Raw genomic sequence first — 16732 nt, forward strand, 5'->3', positions numbered from 1 at the left:
GTAAGCTCTAAGTAGTAGCGAAGAATGAAGTAAGGAGTTAAGTATTGGAGTCTAAGTGTTCTCAGGTCTTAGCATAGGTGGAGGCTCTGTAGCTGAGTGCACAAAGGCCTAGGGTGGAAGTCCGCAGCTGAGTTTGTATTAATCTGAAAATATCAATAAAGAGAAGTATTCTGCAAATTCTGTGTATTTATTTCTTGTTAATGCATCTGGTTATATTGTGTTTTGGGTTTAATTTACAATGTTCATGTGATGCGCGAATGTATGTGACTATATTGGTTAATTAAATACAAGTAAGGATATCAATTTACGCGGCGCTAACTGTGGTTGATTAGTAAGATAAGTAAAACACTTAAGATAACTTGGGAACCTTTACAATATGTTGTCATAACAGTGCAGAAGTACCTAGATTGTGGGTTAAGGCTGCGCAAAGGTCAATTGTACACCTTCACGGAGGTACTGAAGGGTGGAATAAAGGGTAGACTAACAGAGCCCTAAAGCTTAGTGACCTGCGCAAAAGTAGGAATAGAGGGTATAAATCGACATCACGACCATCTCAGGGTGCATAAGCTTGGTTCCAACATCCCCCCATATTGCTTCGGGTGAGACTTTGGTCCGTGCTCCGTGGGCTGATGCTGAAAGGGCCAGTAGTGTAGGGATTTGTTTGGCTAACTAACGCTGAACCTGGGTCAAGCCCCACAAATTAAACAGACATCGACACTGGTTCATGTGGAGCAGTTTCGACAACAACTTCTTATTCTACAATTACTCCCACAAACTTAAATTTGGGAGGAAAGAATTATTCTATCACCGTGTGGGTAGGAGAGAGAAATTTCCTTGATCCTCTCAGCAGGGAGGCCATAAGTGGAGAACGAGGGGTTGTAGCTTTAGCTTCCATTCTGCCAACATCATATGTTTCAGTATCTTGAATTCCTCCCCCATTTCCCAAATCATCTTGTCACCCTCTTATTTCTTCATCCCCTTTTTCCTCTACCTCCTCCGGTATTTGTTCCATTACTTCTTCTTCAAGCAATTCCTCTTTTAGCCTTAAAGGAATCATGCCTCTAAATTCTTCCTCCAATAGATCAACCAGTTGCTACCAAGTTACAAGGGTCTATAACAAGGCATGAATTACCAGTGATCTAACGAGCCCATGATTCATAAGGATGTCCAATTCCTAGTGCGAATGACACACATACCAGGCCATCAATTGTAGATTATTAAAAAGGAAGAATAGGATATTTATGGAATGAATCTGATGAAATCAGAGACATGATAGGAGCTTATAATGATATTTAAAGAGGATAGAAAACCGACCTTCACAGGTGATATATCGCATTAAGAAATATGGAAGATTTTCCCAAGGTTGTGGTAGCAATTTTCGGTCATAACCCTTTCCTTTTTGCATCACGTTCTGCCCTGCCTATAGGAATAACTATGGAAATTCTGGCATGGCCACTCTTCTAATAAAAAACATTTGTCCATCCTATGGAAGCCCGCCAACAACTATAATAACTTCCTCAGTTAATTGAACTTCCAGTCCACGGACCCTGGAGCGATTTCCTTCCAGATTTAATGCAAACTCAACTATCACTCCTTCATCAAACCCCTGTAGTCACTCAAGGTAAGTATGCCAACCCACATTTTGGAAGATCCACCATACTTTTGGTCGATGTTGAACCTACTCTTTTCTCTCTGGTTCATTTCTAATAGATTGGCCAACCATTATACCTGTCAATTACTCTCTAGAAACACTCAGAGTACTAGCGAGTCTTTAAGGGAACAATTAGCCAATAAAATACACGGTAATGGGAGTGACGATAAGGGAAGTTAATTCGGGTGAGGGTTATGGTAAAACCAGCAGTAATGATTATGGTAATTATTCCAATACATTGGAAATGACCTCATTTTAATATTGACATGCATATTCATACATAGTACAATTTCCAATGAGTATTGGTACATGTGAAGGATATAGGTGAGGATATGATCCGAGTGGGTAATGATTCCATATTAATGTTATGATTGGATGATTTAAATAGTTTCTTAATGAGGTATGATAATAACTACAAATGGTATCATTATTATTAAATATGATAATCTCCCCCCCAACTAAGGTATGGTCGCCCTCGGCCCTAATTGGTCATGTCATTAATGAAATGTCGATTAACTTCATGGAGTCATTGGGGACGTACCTAACGACTTACCTTAGTGGAGTATCAACATCAAAAACATATCATCATCGGTAAAGTATCAACACTAGTGGAGTATCAACATCGGTGGAGTATGAGCACCACTAGAGTATCAACATCGGTGGAGTATCAACACCAATGGAGTATCATTATCGGTAGAGCAACAGAACCAATGGAGTATCAACATCGGTGGAGAATCAACACTAGTGGATTATCAACATTGGTAGATGCTAAAATGGAGTCAACTGAGATGCTGCAATAGGAATAGCAGTAGAAAAACGCTAAAAGTGGAGTATCAACAAGGGAAAGGGAAGAGCGTTGTAAAAGGGAAAAAGAGAGATGCAAGTGGAGTAGCAGCAAGGGAAAAGGGAAGATCATTGTAAAAGGGATAAAGAGGGATGCAAGTGGAGTAGCAGAAAGGGAAATGGAATAGCGTTGTAAAAGGGTAAAAGAGAGCTACAAGTGGAGTAGCAGCAAGGGAAAGGGAAGAGCACTCTAACAGGGGAAAAGAGAGTTGCGGGTGGAGTAGAAGCAGAAATCAACTTTATTTTATATTATTATTATTATTATTATTACATAGTTTATTCAATATGAGGTGCATAGGAAGAATTTTCTGCACAAATGATTTCAAAACCAAAATTATCATAAGTTTGTTTAATAAAGGAGTCCCTAGAGGTCAGAGGGTGATACAACCTGTGACGATGTCAATTTGCAAGTAAATGAGTATGTGCATCATTTATTTTTATGAGTTTAACAATTCCATTGTCAAACATTGTGTCAACCTCATATGGACCCATCCATCTTGAGTAAATCTTTCCTTTAAAATCCTTGAACCAAGAACCATAGAGTAATGCACAATCACCTTTTTGAAACACCTTTTTCTTAATAAATTTATCGTGCCTCTTAGTTCGATGTTGCTGGATTGTGGTAGTGTTTTGTACAGCTACCAAATGGATTTTTTCTAACTCATTGAGTTGATTCAAATGGTGTTTTTGGGTTACAGTAAGATCTAGGCCTACTTCCAGAGCTGTCCTGAGCGTTTTGACCTCAAATTCCACCATAAACAAAGGGGATTTCCCATACACAAGCTCATATGGTGAAAACCCTGTTCTATTTTTCCATGTATTTCTATATGCCCAAAGTGATTGAGGGATTTTTTCAACCCGATTCCGATGATGGTTAGCCACAGTCTTTGTAAGAATATTTTCCAATACTTTATTTGTGCTCTCGACCTGACCATTCGCCTAAGGGTGATATGGGGATGTCACTCGGTGTTTGATTCCATATTTCTCCATAAGCATTGTTATTGAATGCGATGTAAACTGTGCCCCTCCATCTGAAACTATTTCCCTATGGGCCCCATATCAAGAAAAGATTTCTTCAAATAAGAATTCTGAGACAATTTGTTTACTGGATTTTGAAACAGCTTTGGCTTCCACCCATTTCTTCACATAGTCTGTACAGACATGGATGTGAAATTTCTGATGAGAAGGAGGATTAAACGGCCCAAAAAAATCAATAGCCCATTTCTCAAAGGGCTCAAGGACTAGTTGAGTCTTCAGTGGAATTTCATTTGATCAAACAATTTGGCCCACTCGTTGATAGCTATCACACCCTTGAACATATTTCTAGCATCCTGAAATATAGAGGGATTTTAGTATCCCATATGTAGTACCTTGTGATTGGTTCAGTTATCAATAAAGTGTCCTCCTCAAGGTTCATCGTGGGTAGCTTTCAGAACATCATAGATCTCGTCCTCACCTACACAACATCGGATTTCCTGATCTGGTCTGGTGTAGAATAGATACCCTTCTATCCATGTATAGCGAGAACTCTATTAGATAATTATTCATTGTTCCATGTATGGAAAATGATGAGGTACCTTACCTGCAGCAAGATAGTTAGAAATATCTGCATACCAAGGGATGTGAGTAGAAATTGTGAAAATATGTTCATCAGGAAAACTATCTTCTACAAGTGTATCTTCGTTATTAATATTTAGCCTGGACAGGAAATCTGCTACCACATTATCCTTTCCTGGTTTGTCTACAATAGTGATATCAAATTCTTGTAACAATAGTAACCATCTTGTGATTCACCCAAAAGTTATAGGTTTTTCCATCAGATACCTGATGGTTGAATGATCTGTATGCACAAAGGTGGGGTACCCTATAATATAATGGCAGAATTTGTTAGAAACATAAATGACAGCCAAAAATTCCTCCTCAGCTACCGTATAATTGAGTTCAACAGGAGTTAAATTCTCACTGACGTAGTAAATTGCATATGGTTTCTTATCTTCCTATTGTCCCAAAACTACTCCAATTGTTGTATGGGAAGTGTCCATAGAGATATGGAATGGAAGTTTCCAATAACTACCACATAATATTAGAGCCTCATAGACTAATTTCTTGATCCCTGAAAAATCCGATTCACAAGCATCAGTCCACACAAATTCTGCATCTTTAGACAGTAGTTGGAAAAGTGGAAATGCTATTTTAGAAAAAAATTCTATGAAGCGTTGATAATACCCAGCATAACTAATAAAGCTTCATACCATTTTCTATGTCTTTGGAGTGGGAAAATTTAAGATTACCTCAACCTTAGCAGGGTCAACCCGTATTCCTGCAGCTAAAAGTAAATGCCCCAAGACGATCCCTTCTTCCATCATCATATGACATTTTACTGTGCTAAGAGAAACATGAGTCTGTTTGCATCGTTTAAGTACCTTTTCTAAATTTTCCAAACCATATTCAAAAGAATCACCATACGAGGTGAAATCATCCATATAAATTTCAACACTGTCATTAATTAAATCAGAAAAGATTCCCAATATCACCCGTTGGAAAGTAGTAGGTGCATTACAGAGTCAAAACAGGAGGACCCAGTTTGAAAAAGTTCCCCAAGGGAAAGTAAAAGTGGTCTTATCTTGGTCTTCAAGAGCTATCTAGATCTAGTTATATCCACTGAATTTGTCCAAAAAATAAAAGAACGTCTTTCTGGTTAGTGTATCGAGAACCTAGTTGATGAAAGGTAAGGGAACATGATCTTTCTAGGTAGCTTTATTTAGTTCCCTATAATTGACACAGATCCTCCACTTTCCATTCTTCTTTGGGACAATGGTTGATGGGGATACCCATTGACTATCAGAGATCGATAAATAAACCCAACATCCAATAGATTTTGCAGTTCTTCCTTAACAATGTTTTTCAAAGCAGGGTTCATTCTTCTTTGTGGTTGGTGAACAGAGCGAAATTCCTCTCTTATATATATGTGATGGGTACATAAATCAATATGAATCCCTTTCATATTTGTGTATTCCCAAGCAAAGGTCTCCTTCTCATTCCGAAGAATTTTTAACAATTGTTTAGTTTGGGAGGGCGATAGATTGGGATTGATGTTCAGTGTCTTCCCTACATCAATCTCTACTTGTATATTGTTATGGGATGTTGTGATAGGAACATTTTCAGTTTTAGTTTCTGGTTGAATGGCTTCCTGGGTAGTACAACTCATAATGGACTCTAATAGTGGTTAGGTCATGTAAGAAATGGAATCAGGATCACTAATAAATGTACTAATACCATAATCTTCCATTTCCTCTTCGAAACAAAGAACTTCCCCAATAGTGAAAATTTGTCTAATATTTTCATTTTCAGGTTCAAACTCATCCCGAAGGGAAGGCTTTTGTGCTAGGGTAAGCCCTGGTTCGACCGACGATCTTTGTTCTACAGGAGGATAAAGAACAAGGTTCTTCGTAATCTCTCCATTTGATATTACTAGGTTTCCCAATCGACACCCAATTTAGGCATCAACCATAGTGATCCATGGCCTTCCTAAGATCCTGGGGTTCCCCCCAACTAAAGATTGGGTGTGCAATACTAAGAGATCGATAGGGTATTCCCAAGAATCCATGGAAATAGTTACATCTTCCAATTTCCCTACAGGCCTCACAGTAGATCGATCTGCAAGTTCTAGAACCATTGGGGTTGGTTTAAGATTAAGTAAGCCCAGAGTAAGTACAGTTGCTGATGTTATAACATTAATTGTAGCCCCAAGGTCTACCAGAACATTTGAAATATCAACCCCATTGATTTGGACTGTGAGGATTGGGTTTCCTGGGTCACCATATTTGATGGGTATAGTTTTTCCCAACATTATGTCTGACAAATTCCCCATGACATGAATAGTAGGTGGGTCTTTCGACTTCCTACCAACCTTCTTGCAACACAATTCCCTAATTGTTTTAGTATAAATTGACACATCATTCATGGTCTGGAGCAAATTGTTTTGGTGGGAGGCTGTTGTTCCACACCAATTTGTGTTGGATTACCCCCAACTACCCTAGAGGGGTGTTTAATTTATGGTTTTCAGAGTTCGTCATTAGTTTGTTAAAAAATTATTGGTTAAGTATTTGTATTCACCACTCATCCAGATCGAAGATTTAATTCATTTCATTCTAAAGTGGCAATAGAATATGCAAGAAGGTTGAGTGTCTCAACCTGTTGGGATCCCCTATTATTCAGGTTCAGGTTGGGTTGAACCGGAATTTGAGGATGAAGAGAAGGATTACTGGTGGAGGCATTGGGTGAGATTTGTAAGTGTTTTTGTTTCATAGGCTAGGGAAGTTGATTTGTAAGAATAGGGGGTTGATGCCAGTTCTAAGACTAAGAAGGGACTGGACTAGGTTGAGGTAACCAGGATTTCCATGGCATAGGATACCAATAATACTGCGGCCATGAACGTGGAAATGGTGAAGGCTAAGACCCAAGGTCCAATTATTAAAATATTGAGAAGGGTCTGGAGTTATACCTTGAGTCATATTTTTTGGTCGCAATAGCAATGACTTCTTGGGTCCTGTAAAATAAAGTTGGTCTGTCTCTTCATTTGCTCCTTGAAAAATTACCTTCAACCCAGTAAGTGATGGAAATGTGCTGGTGGAGTGGTTTTTCTCACATATTTCACAGGTTTCAACGGTATTAAGTGGAAACTCCTTTAGCGGGTGCTTCTTCCTACACTGTGGGAAGAAGATGGCCATTGCTTTCTTGGCTTCCACCTGTTTATGTTTTCCTTGTAGAACATCCAACTGTAATGACAATGTGCTTAGGATGTAGGTCCTCAAATTGTCAAGTAAGTTCCCAATTTCTACTTTTGTAACTCCATTACCAGATGATTTGAGAGCTCGTGTTCCTTGTTTATGCCTCGCAGCTCCTTGTGAACATTTGGCACAAAGTTCACAGATAACATCAAACACTTCCTTTGAGATATCCCCATTTCCTACAACATTTAGAAGTTCCAGAGTTTCTTCTCTTAGTGCTCAAAGTAAGATTATCTTTAAAATATTTTGATCCAAATCACTATGGCCCAATATTTGCATGTTGTATTTAAAACGTTCCACAAAATCCTCCATATTCTAATCCTCCTTCTACATAATCTTGAAGATTTCTTCTTTAATGTCTCGAGACTTGCAGTAGTCCTCATATTTTTTGAGGAAAGCTTTCTTCATATTGTCCCATGTCGTGATATATTTTCCTCCCAGACCCATAAACCCACGAAACGCTATCCCTTTCAAAGTAGTAGGGAATATCTTCAGTTTTTGAGTATCTGAAACATAATCATATCCTCAACAGACAACATCGAACTCAAAGAGGAATGTATCTGAATCCTTAGAAGAGATACCATGGAAATTAGGTAATGTTATTAGAGGAATAGGTTTCATGGGTGCATCACCCCTAATTTATCCAATTGGAAATTCAATATTAGAAGTTGTGTTGTTGGCCATAAATATCCTCCAATATTCGCTTGGAATTTCAACAGGTTCCGGTTGTTCGACGATATGCAACTGAGTTTGTTTAACAGGGCTTCCCTGATCAGGTGAAGGATTTACTTCACCCACCTCTTCTTCTTCGGAACCTTCAACACTTAATTCCTTATATTGTCTACTCCCTTCTTCCTCTTCTCTAGGCTCTGTTTATGTTATTAAGGAGGGCTCTGCTTGCGGAACTCTCTGGGGCCTGGATCGCTTCTGAGATCTTACCCTTATAACACCCCTTGATGAATTTATTGATTCTTGCGATGATTTCTTGGATATAGGTGATTCTGCCTAGATATTTCCTTCCTCGACCTCTTTTTGGGGGTCTTCCTCTGCCCCTTTTGTTTGTTTCCCTGTTCATGCAATCTAAGAAGCAGAGAATTAGATTAAAACAACCAAAACAAATCTAGAGCTCGGGTCCTGGAAAAGGGTTGGTACAAACCTTTCTTGACCAAGATGAGAGAGTGGGTTTTTACGGTAAAAATGGTAGAGAATTAAAACAAACAAGGCAATCTAATGCTTGGGTCCTGGAAAAGGTTTGGTACAAACCTTTCCTAACCAGGATGAGAGAGTGGTTCCTATAATCAATCAAAAAGCAGGAAACAATCAAAGTGATCTAATGCTCGGGTCCTGGAAAAGGTTTCATGCAAAGCCTCGCCTGACCAGGACGAGAGAATGGTTCCTACGATCAATAAAAAGGAAGAAAATTAAAACAATAAAAACAGTATAATTCTTGGGTCTTGGAAAAGTTTTGGTGCAAAGCCTTGCTTGACTAGGAAGAGAGAGTGGTTCCTATGATCAATAAAAAGGAAAAAAAATTAAAGCAATTAAAATAGCCTAATGCTCGGGTCCTGGAAAAAGTTTGGTACAAACATCACCCAACCAGGATGAGAGAGTGTTCCTATGGTCAATATTGGTTGTACTTTTGCACCTTTAATAGCCTCCTAGGCAACGATGCCAAAATGTTGGGGTTTTATATGGGTTTATAGAGTCAAGCCCTTTTACATTTATTTTTCAATCCAGGGTTCATTAATTGTTTCAAGGTTATCGTGCAAAGTATATGAAGGCCACATGTTCCCTACCCAGTATTGAGAAATTACAAAACACAAGGCCCAACAAATTCTATGAATCGAGTAACAACAAAGTGAATAACACTAAAAATAATATGAAGTAATAGCAATTAGGAATCACAACAAGATTATAAAGCGGTAAAGAAAGAACAACAATTATAAAACATTAACAATATAACCAAGAAGCATACCTATTCACACGATTGAATCCAACAACACCTGATTGAGAGAGTAGGCCAAACTCTCCGATCAGGGTTGTGGCTAAGAGTTAGAGATCACACGAGATTACAAAAAACTGGAATTCACATTAACCAAAAAGAGTTACAAATAAAATTTTGTTGTTACATGCCCAAAGGGAAAGTTTTTCATTCTTCTTCGTTGAGCCTTACTTATACATTTCATCATTACATGAATAACATTTAACAAACTCATAAATCATGGCAATCATGTATGTCCACAAATATACAATGATTTCTCAAATAGAAACAGAATACAAAGATAGCAATCAGAGTCAATTTGTCATCTCTTCGGCAGTTGAATAGTTTAATGGTTCAATCCTTAAATAGCGTTGCCATCATGTCAACAACATCATGATGGGTTATATTCCATTGAACAACATCCAATTTGAATTTGTTGGAGAATTATATCAGAAAATCATCTAAGCATCGTTCCCCTAGGACTATGCTTAATTAATTAACTTTTTGAGAAGACATGCCAATATGATATACCTTTCATTGATTGGGATATAAATCGACCTCATAAGAGCTATGAAATGGATAACAAGGAACAGGTAAAATGGGTAAAATGGGTAACTTTATCAACCAATAATAATCCCAAGGATTTAAAGGATCTTTCATTGCAAATAATTAGCTATGTTGCAGGGATGATATGCCTCACACAGAAGTGAGCTGGGAGTTATGTGAATCCCAACATATTTAATAGCCATGAAGCATATAGAGGATACATGGTTTGAAAAATTCAAGGATGAAGTATGAAGTTTGTGACTCAGCATAGCCATGGATGGCATCAAGCCATATTCCCTCCAAAACACTAACTATTATGTTTGGCCTATAGTAGTGATCAATAACAATACCCCCCATGGTTGTCTGTGAAGAATCGACATCTTATGTTGGCTCTCATAGTCCCTAGTAGAAGACAAGTGAAGAATACGGATGTATACTTACAACCATTGGTAGATGAATTGAAATAATTATGGGAAGGGATACATGTATATGATGTATCAAGACTCATCAAAATAGAGAGGAGTCTTATGTTGTATGGCATATGTTCTTACACCATACATGATTATCTAGGTTTAGGAGTTTGCTATGGTAAATTACATTTTTAATGATTTTTTTATATATGTAACAATATTGTTTCGCATATTAATTTAATTTGCTACAATTCTTTTGATCTTCATGATCGCTAGCATGACATGTATACAATAATTTCATAGGTCTCATAAAAAAATGGCGTCATGGATGTAAATTTTGTGGACCTTCTCTTAAGGTTAGGCAGTATAACCACCTACGAAAAGTAGTGTATGACTTCTCTAGGGTATTCCTCCCAGAAGAACACCCTTACAGAAGATAAATATACGTTTTTAATGGTAAACCATAGAGAACCCAAAGGCCTACAATAATTACACCAGCTGAATGGCTTAAAGAATATGAGAGAGAGAAGGAGGAGTTTTAAGAAATGTTCGATTCAAATGGGGAGCCTATTTTCAATGATCTAGAATTATTCTACACCTATGTTGAGAAATTTCCCATTGGTTTGAAAAAGAAATATGTCTTTTATGAGCTCCCATATTGGGAGCATCTTAATATTTCCCATTTACTAGATCCCATGCATATAGCTACTAAGATGTTTCATCTTCTTTATGGAGGCACATCTATCATCGAAAGAAAATGACACATTGGTTGTTAGGAGAGACCTTATTTCTTCAAAAACTAAAAAGAAACATTGGCCAAGACAAGAAATTAGAGGAGAGGTTGGTCCCTCTTGGTATTTCAAAGAAGGTGATGTCCCATGGATTTTAAAGAAAGATGATATTTCTTTAGAAAAGGAAATTATAATGAGTGTGAGGGTGCCTTCCTTATATGGGTCTTCACTACAATGTCGCTTCTTTGTGGAAGACCATTTGTCGGGGTTGAAATTACATGACCAGTTGAACCTTCTAAGAGAATGTATGCCAAAAACATGATTTTATTGTTTTTTATTATTTTTATGCAATGGGATATTTTATAATTAAATTGTGTATAATGTACTATTTATTGTGTATTGTCATTATCCTTTTCTCATGTGTGGGTGTGTGAATCATGACTTCCCCCAAGACCTATGACATTCCATATCTAAATTATCTGTATTTGTACATTGGATCACATCAAAGGAGATTCACATAGCTAGCATTCCATGGTGGCATCAAGAGATAACTGAGATTGTTTGTATGTTTGCGAAGGAATTTCCGATGAGTTTCATGGACTTGCAGGTACATATTCTAACTCACATAGTAGATGAGGTTGGATTAGTTGGGGTGGTTTCTTGTCATTGGATGTTCTTCTTAGATAAATACATGAAGAAATTGAAATGTTTTGTTCGACAAAGGGTAAACCCCAAGGGGCCTATGGCAGAGGGGTATATATTATATAAGTCTTTCTATTATGTTAGTGAATACATCGAGCAGATTGAAAACAAATTAGGTGCAACAATTTAGGACGATGAAAGGGATGAAGATAAAGGAGAAGGGAATATTTGTTGGAACTAATACTGAGAGGGGGGGTGAATCAGTATTATCAAATCAATAAATTTTTCATTTCATACTTAGATTTATATACGCTACTTCAATGAAGGTAACTCGCGTGTACACGCAACTGTCTTTAAAGCAACCAACGCATACCCATCAAACTTATGATTCATTTAATTCATCATATGTTGATCTTTAATGAGTGCATCATTAATTCATTAACCATATAAACAGTAACCATGTGTATTCATAACAGAATAAATCATCACACATAAGCAATACACATGAACACCAAGATTTAAGGTGGAAACCCAATGCGAGACAAAAACCACCTGCTGTTGTCTTCTTTTAACATAAGAAAAACTTGTTTACAATATTGTACTGGTGCAGACTCATACCAGTACGCAGGCACCCACCTGCAGAAGGCTTCAACCTTCTCTCGTTCTCCAATTACTATTGTAAGGGAGCTACAACCCCCTAACTCTTGTACTAGTTGATCTGTTTACTAGTACATAGGCATCGACCTACAGAAGGCTCCAACCTTCACTCGTTTTCCAGCTACTACTGGAAGGGAGCTCCAACCCCCTGCCTCTTGTACTAGCCGATCCATTTACTAGTACGTAGGTGCCAGCCTACAGAAGGTTCCAACCTTCACTAGTTTTCCATCTACTATTGGAAGGGAGCTCCAACCCCCTAGCTCTTTCCTGGCCGATATGTTTATCAGTATGTAGGTGCCAGCCTACAAAAGGCTACGACCTTCTCTCTTCCTCCAGGGAACACATTTCATCAATTTTCAGACTAGATACTCCTAGAACTGAACACCACAATCTGAAGGCCTCGGTTCATCAAATTTTCATACTGGACCCATCAACAACATTGCAGCTCAAAATCAATCACAACTGCAATACAACCATCAAATACATCAGCTCAAAATCAATCACAACTGCAATACAACCATCAAATACATCTGTTTCAACCAATCACTGAAACTCAATCATCAATCTCTGAATCAACCACAACTCAATCAATCAATCACTGACAACCCATCATCACTGAAGCAAATAACAATCAATCAATCTAGACTCTCAGAACATTGTCACCAAAACACAAAGCAAAACCCAGAACTCTGCAACAACAACCAGATCCAACTGCAACTTCAAATATCATATTTCATAAAGTATACACTACTTGGATGTGACTGACTAGTGTGTATACGCGCTTTTGCCAAAGAGAACCAACATATAGATCTGCAAATACTATCTTAAAAACTTCTCACATATTTCAGACTTCAGTCATACACAGATCATAACATTTACAAAATAAAACGTGCGTTTGTATTCAGATCTAAACTATCCATGATCAAATCACATAATGATAATCCATTTTAGGCCTTAAGATCTCGATCCATCATCCATCATCAACCACATAGGTGCATCCTTAGATCATATCAAGCAAAGCATTAGAAACCCATAACCTACATATTTGATCTAACACTTCATAAGATATTTAATACTTGCACACCTATCCTAATGATCTTGTCCTCCTTATATAGTTTTAGGCCTTTCTCAATACCTTGGACCAAAACCACTTAGGACAAATACCTAGGGTCAATACCTCGTACCAAATACCTTGGACCAAATACCTTGGACCAATAACTTGGACCAAAATACCTTGGACCAATACCTTGGACCAAAATACCTTGGACCAATACCTTGGACCAAAATACCTTGGACCAAATACCTCGGACCAAAACCTTGGTTTTCCAACATGTACACGCTTTTCCTCCTGTGGGAGTGTGTGTATACGTATACGCTCCTTTTGTTCTGTGTACCTGCGTGTACATGCTACTTGGTCAAATTGAACCAGCGTATACCTCTCTTTCTTCAATCTCTGGAGTCTAATTTGTAATCCTTTGATGTTAATCTACTGCACTGTGAACTGTCATCTATGTGAGTTTCCATCAAGGACAACACCTATATCATAATGCCAACAAGCTTCTCAAAGTGAATGGAAAGAGGCGCATGATAAAGAGTAAGTGACTTGTCATTTGTAAAATTTTTACACAATAACTATTCACATTGAGCTTCATATTAATGCATATTTTGATCTCATACGGACTATATAAGTTAGTTTGATTTCATCGACGAATTTAGAAATTGAATCCATTAGCAAATTCATTCTTTACAATACGAAAGAGACGCAACCATGGGTTGTATTGTACGAGCATAAGAGGAGAAAATGGGACAATGACAAGAAATAATTCAAACAATTGAATGGTAGAAGTGTGCCTTATCTTGATCATTTAAAAGAAAATATGCTAATGACATGCCCTAATAGTTGGGTTGTTGATTAATTCAGAGAGAAATATGGTGCATCTCGACCTAGATTTAGATACTTATTGGTTTATTAATCTATTCACATGTTTTTTCTTTTTGTTTATTTCAAAATCATGTAGTTATAAATCTATGAGGAACTTGATAGTGAAAAAATTGTGTATTAATATGTAAGATTAAATTCTTGACATGAGAGGTAAAGTGATGTTTACTATGTTTAAATTCCAGTTCTTGCAACATTATGTGAACTAAAAGGAGGTTTTATGCATGTATAAAAAGTTGATTACATATTTTTATCGACCATAAGAGAAACAAATGGGCTTACCTGGATGCATGAGAGGTTTTAATTTTTTCTCCATGGATAATGGAAGAGTTTTGACTTTTCTTTTCAATGGTAATTATAAATAAAATTTGAATTAATAAATATTTTATAGCTAAGAATTAAATGATAAATAATGTGATGGTGATTAATAGGCATTTTTTTGAATTTCTAATAGACTTGGTGATGCATTTTTCTTTCCTATTTAGATTATGTACGATAAATATATATTTTTCTGTATTTATAAGTAAATTATTTAATGTAGACATGTCTTTATCATTGTGATAATGATGTAATATTAGCTAGGATAAATGTGAAAACATGAATTTTAGTGACTATCTCGTGATACGTATGTGGAGATAATAACATTTCTTGAGTTGTTCATTAAGATATAATCAAATATATTATTTATCAAAAAGTTGAATATAATATATTATGATTTTTGTATTATTTAACTCACATTTATTATTAAAAAAAAGACAAATTTAAACCACAATGCAAATAAAGAACCAAAATGATGTACATGTCAAAAGATTTAATATCTTTGAGTGATTGGTAAATCTGTGATCAAGATAGATCTATAGTGGTTTTCTATCTCTATATATAGATCGACCATAGTGTAATTTTTCATTGTTTAAATTGTATTTTTTAATAATTTATTATTATTAATATATTATATTAAAAATTGAATGGGTTACACATTTTCGTCTTATTAAGAACTAACTAAAATATTTTACCTTTAATTATTTTTTCCTTGTGAGTATTGAAATATTTTACTAACTAGGTTAGAATGAATATGAATGAACTATCTAAGCAATAGAAAAGTATTTATGGTAATTTTACAATTATGGTTTCAACCATACTAAACTTTCTAATTTATAAAAATATTTGCATTTTTTTTAAATTAAGTCATTTTGCATGTAATTTCATATATAAAATTTTGATATAAGTTTACCAATACATAATCTATAATAAATGTTATTTTGTAAAAATAATCATCATGATGGTAAACATCTAACAAACATAAACATCATCTAAGATACACAATCAAATTCACTACCATCATCTAATTATATACACCTCTAGCACATATAAACGTCATTAGCTAGCACACAAATCTAATAATCTAACATGGAATCATCATCGTGATCACATCTAACAAAACACAAGCATTATAATCTAACATCATCACCACACACATCTTAAAATTAATATACATGTCATGTCAAATAACTGCTATCACATACACATCTATATGCAAGCACATATAATGAACATATCTAACATGACCTAACAATATACACATCAACACCAACATATTGATTAAGTACATAAACATGAACAAAAAAATTTCACCATATATATATATAGATATATAAGTCCAACAACTGCATCAAGTCAAATAATTGCTATTGAATATATGATACAACAAACATAGTAGTGGTAGCTTGGTCTATAGTAGAAGACAATGGATGGTCAAGTATTGCCTCAACAATCGAACTATCAGGTGGAGGAGAAGGTGGTTGGTCTTCTCTCTCAAGAGAAACATGAGGCACCTTCGCTAGTACTGGGATGTGATCATCAGGCGAATGATGAGGAGGTGTAAGGATCACCGACACCCTGACCATGATCTGATGGGGTAGTACTACCAGAAACATGATCACCACCCTCATCATCATGATCTAATGGGCTTGCACTACGTGAAGACTCATGTGACGTATTTTTTGCACGCCCTACATACCTCCTCACTACCAGAATCTTGGTAGCTCCAATGATATGATGCATAAGAGTCATCATATCATTAAAATAGTCCCTCACGAGCTCCACGAGCCTAGGATCTACCCTGATGTCTCGAACCCTCGTAGGTGGACTCCCTCCTAAACCAAAAGTTTAGACAATCGGTCGCAGTAGTCCTCCTAAATCTGAGACGAGCCCTATGGGCATAGATTCAAACACCCCTTTTCATCTGAGTATGTGCCTCACCCTCTTGGGCCTCACCCATCTCTGCATTTGATCCATCCAGTGGGGGAGGAGGCATGTCCCCAACGAATGCATCGATGTCTATAAAATAAATAGTACACAACAATAATTAGACAATTTCATTAGACAATTTAATAAAACAAGTTAAAGAATGTGATAGAATAAATTTTATTCTAATTAATTAAGATAATAAAATGAAAATAGATTAATTTAAATAAAACACTAATATTACCTCTATCATTTGCGGGATCATTCGGTGTGAAGAGGATGTTGGGACATGGTCTCC

The sequence above is a fragment of the Pinus tabuliformis genome, chromosome 3_1 (assembly GCF_031772625.1).
Source record: "Pinus tabuliformis cultivar Carrire ecotype Pingquan chromosome 3_1, CPIR1, whole genome shotgun sequence".
Classification (NCBI taxonomy): Eukaryota; Viridiplantae; Streptophyta; class Pinopsida; order Pinales; family Pinaceae; genus Pinus; species Pinus tabuliformis.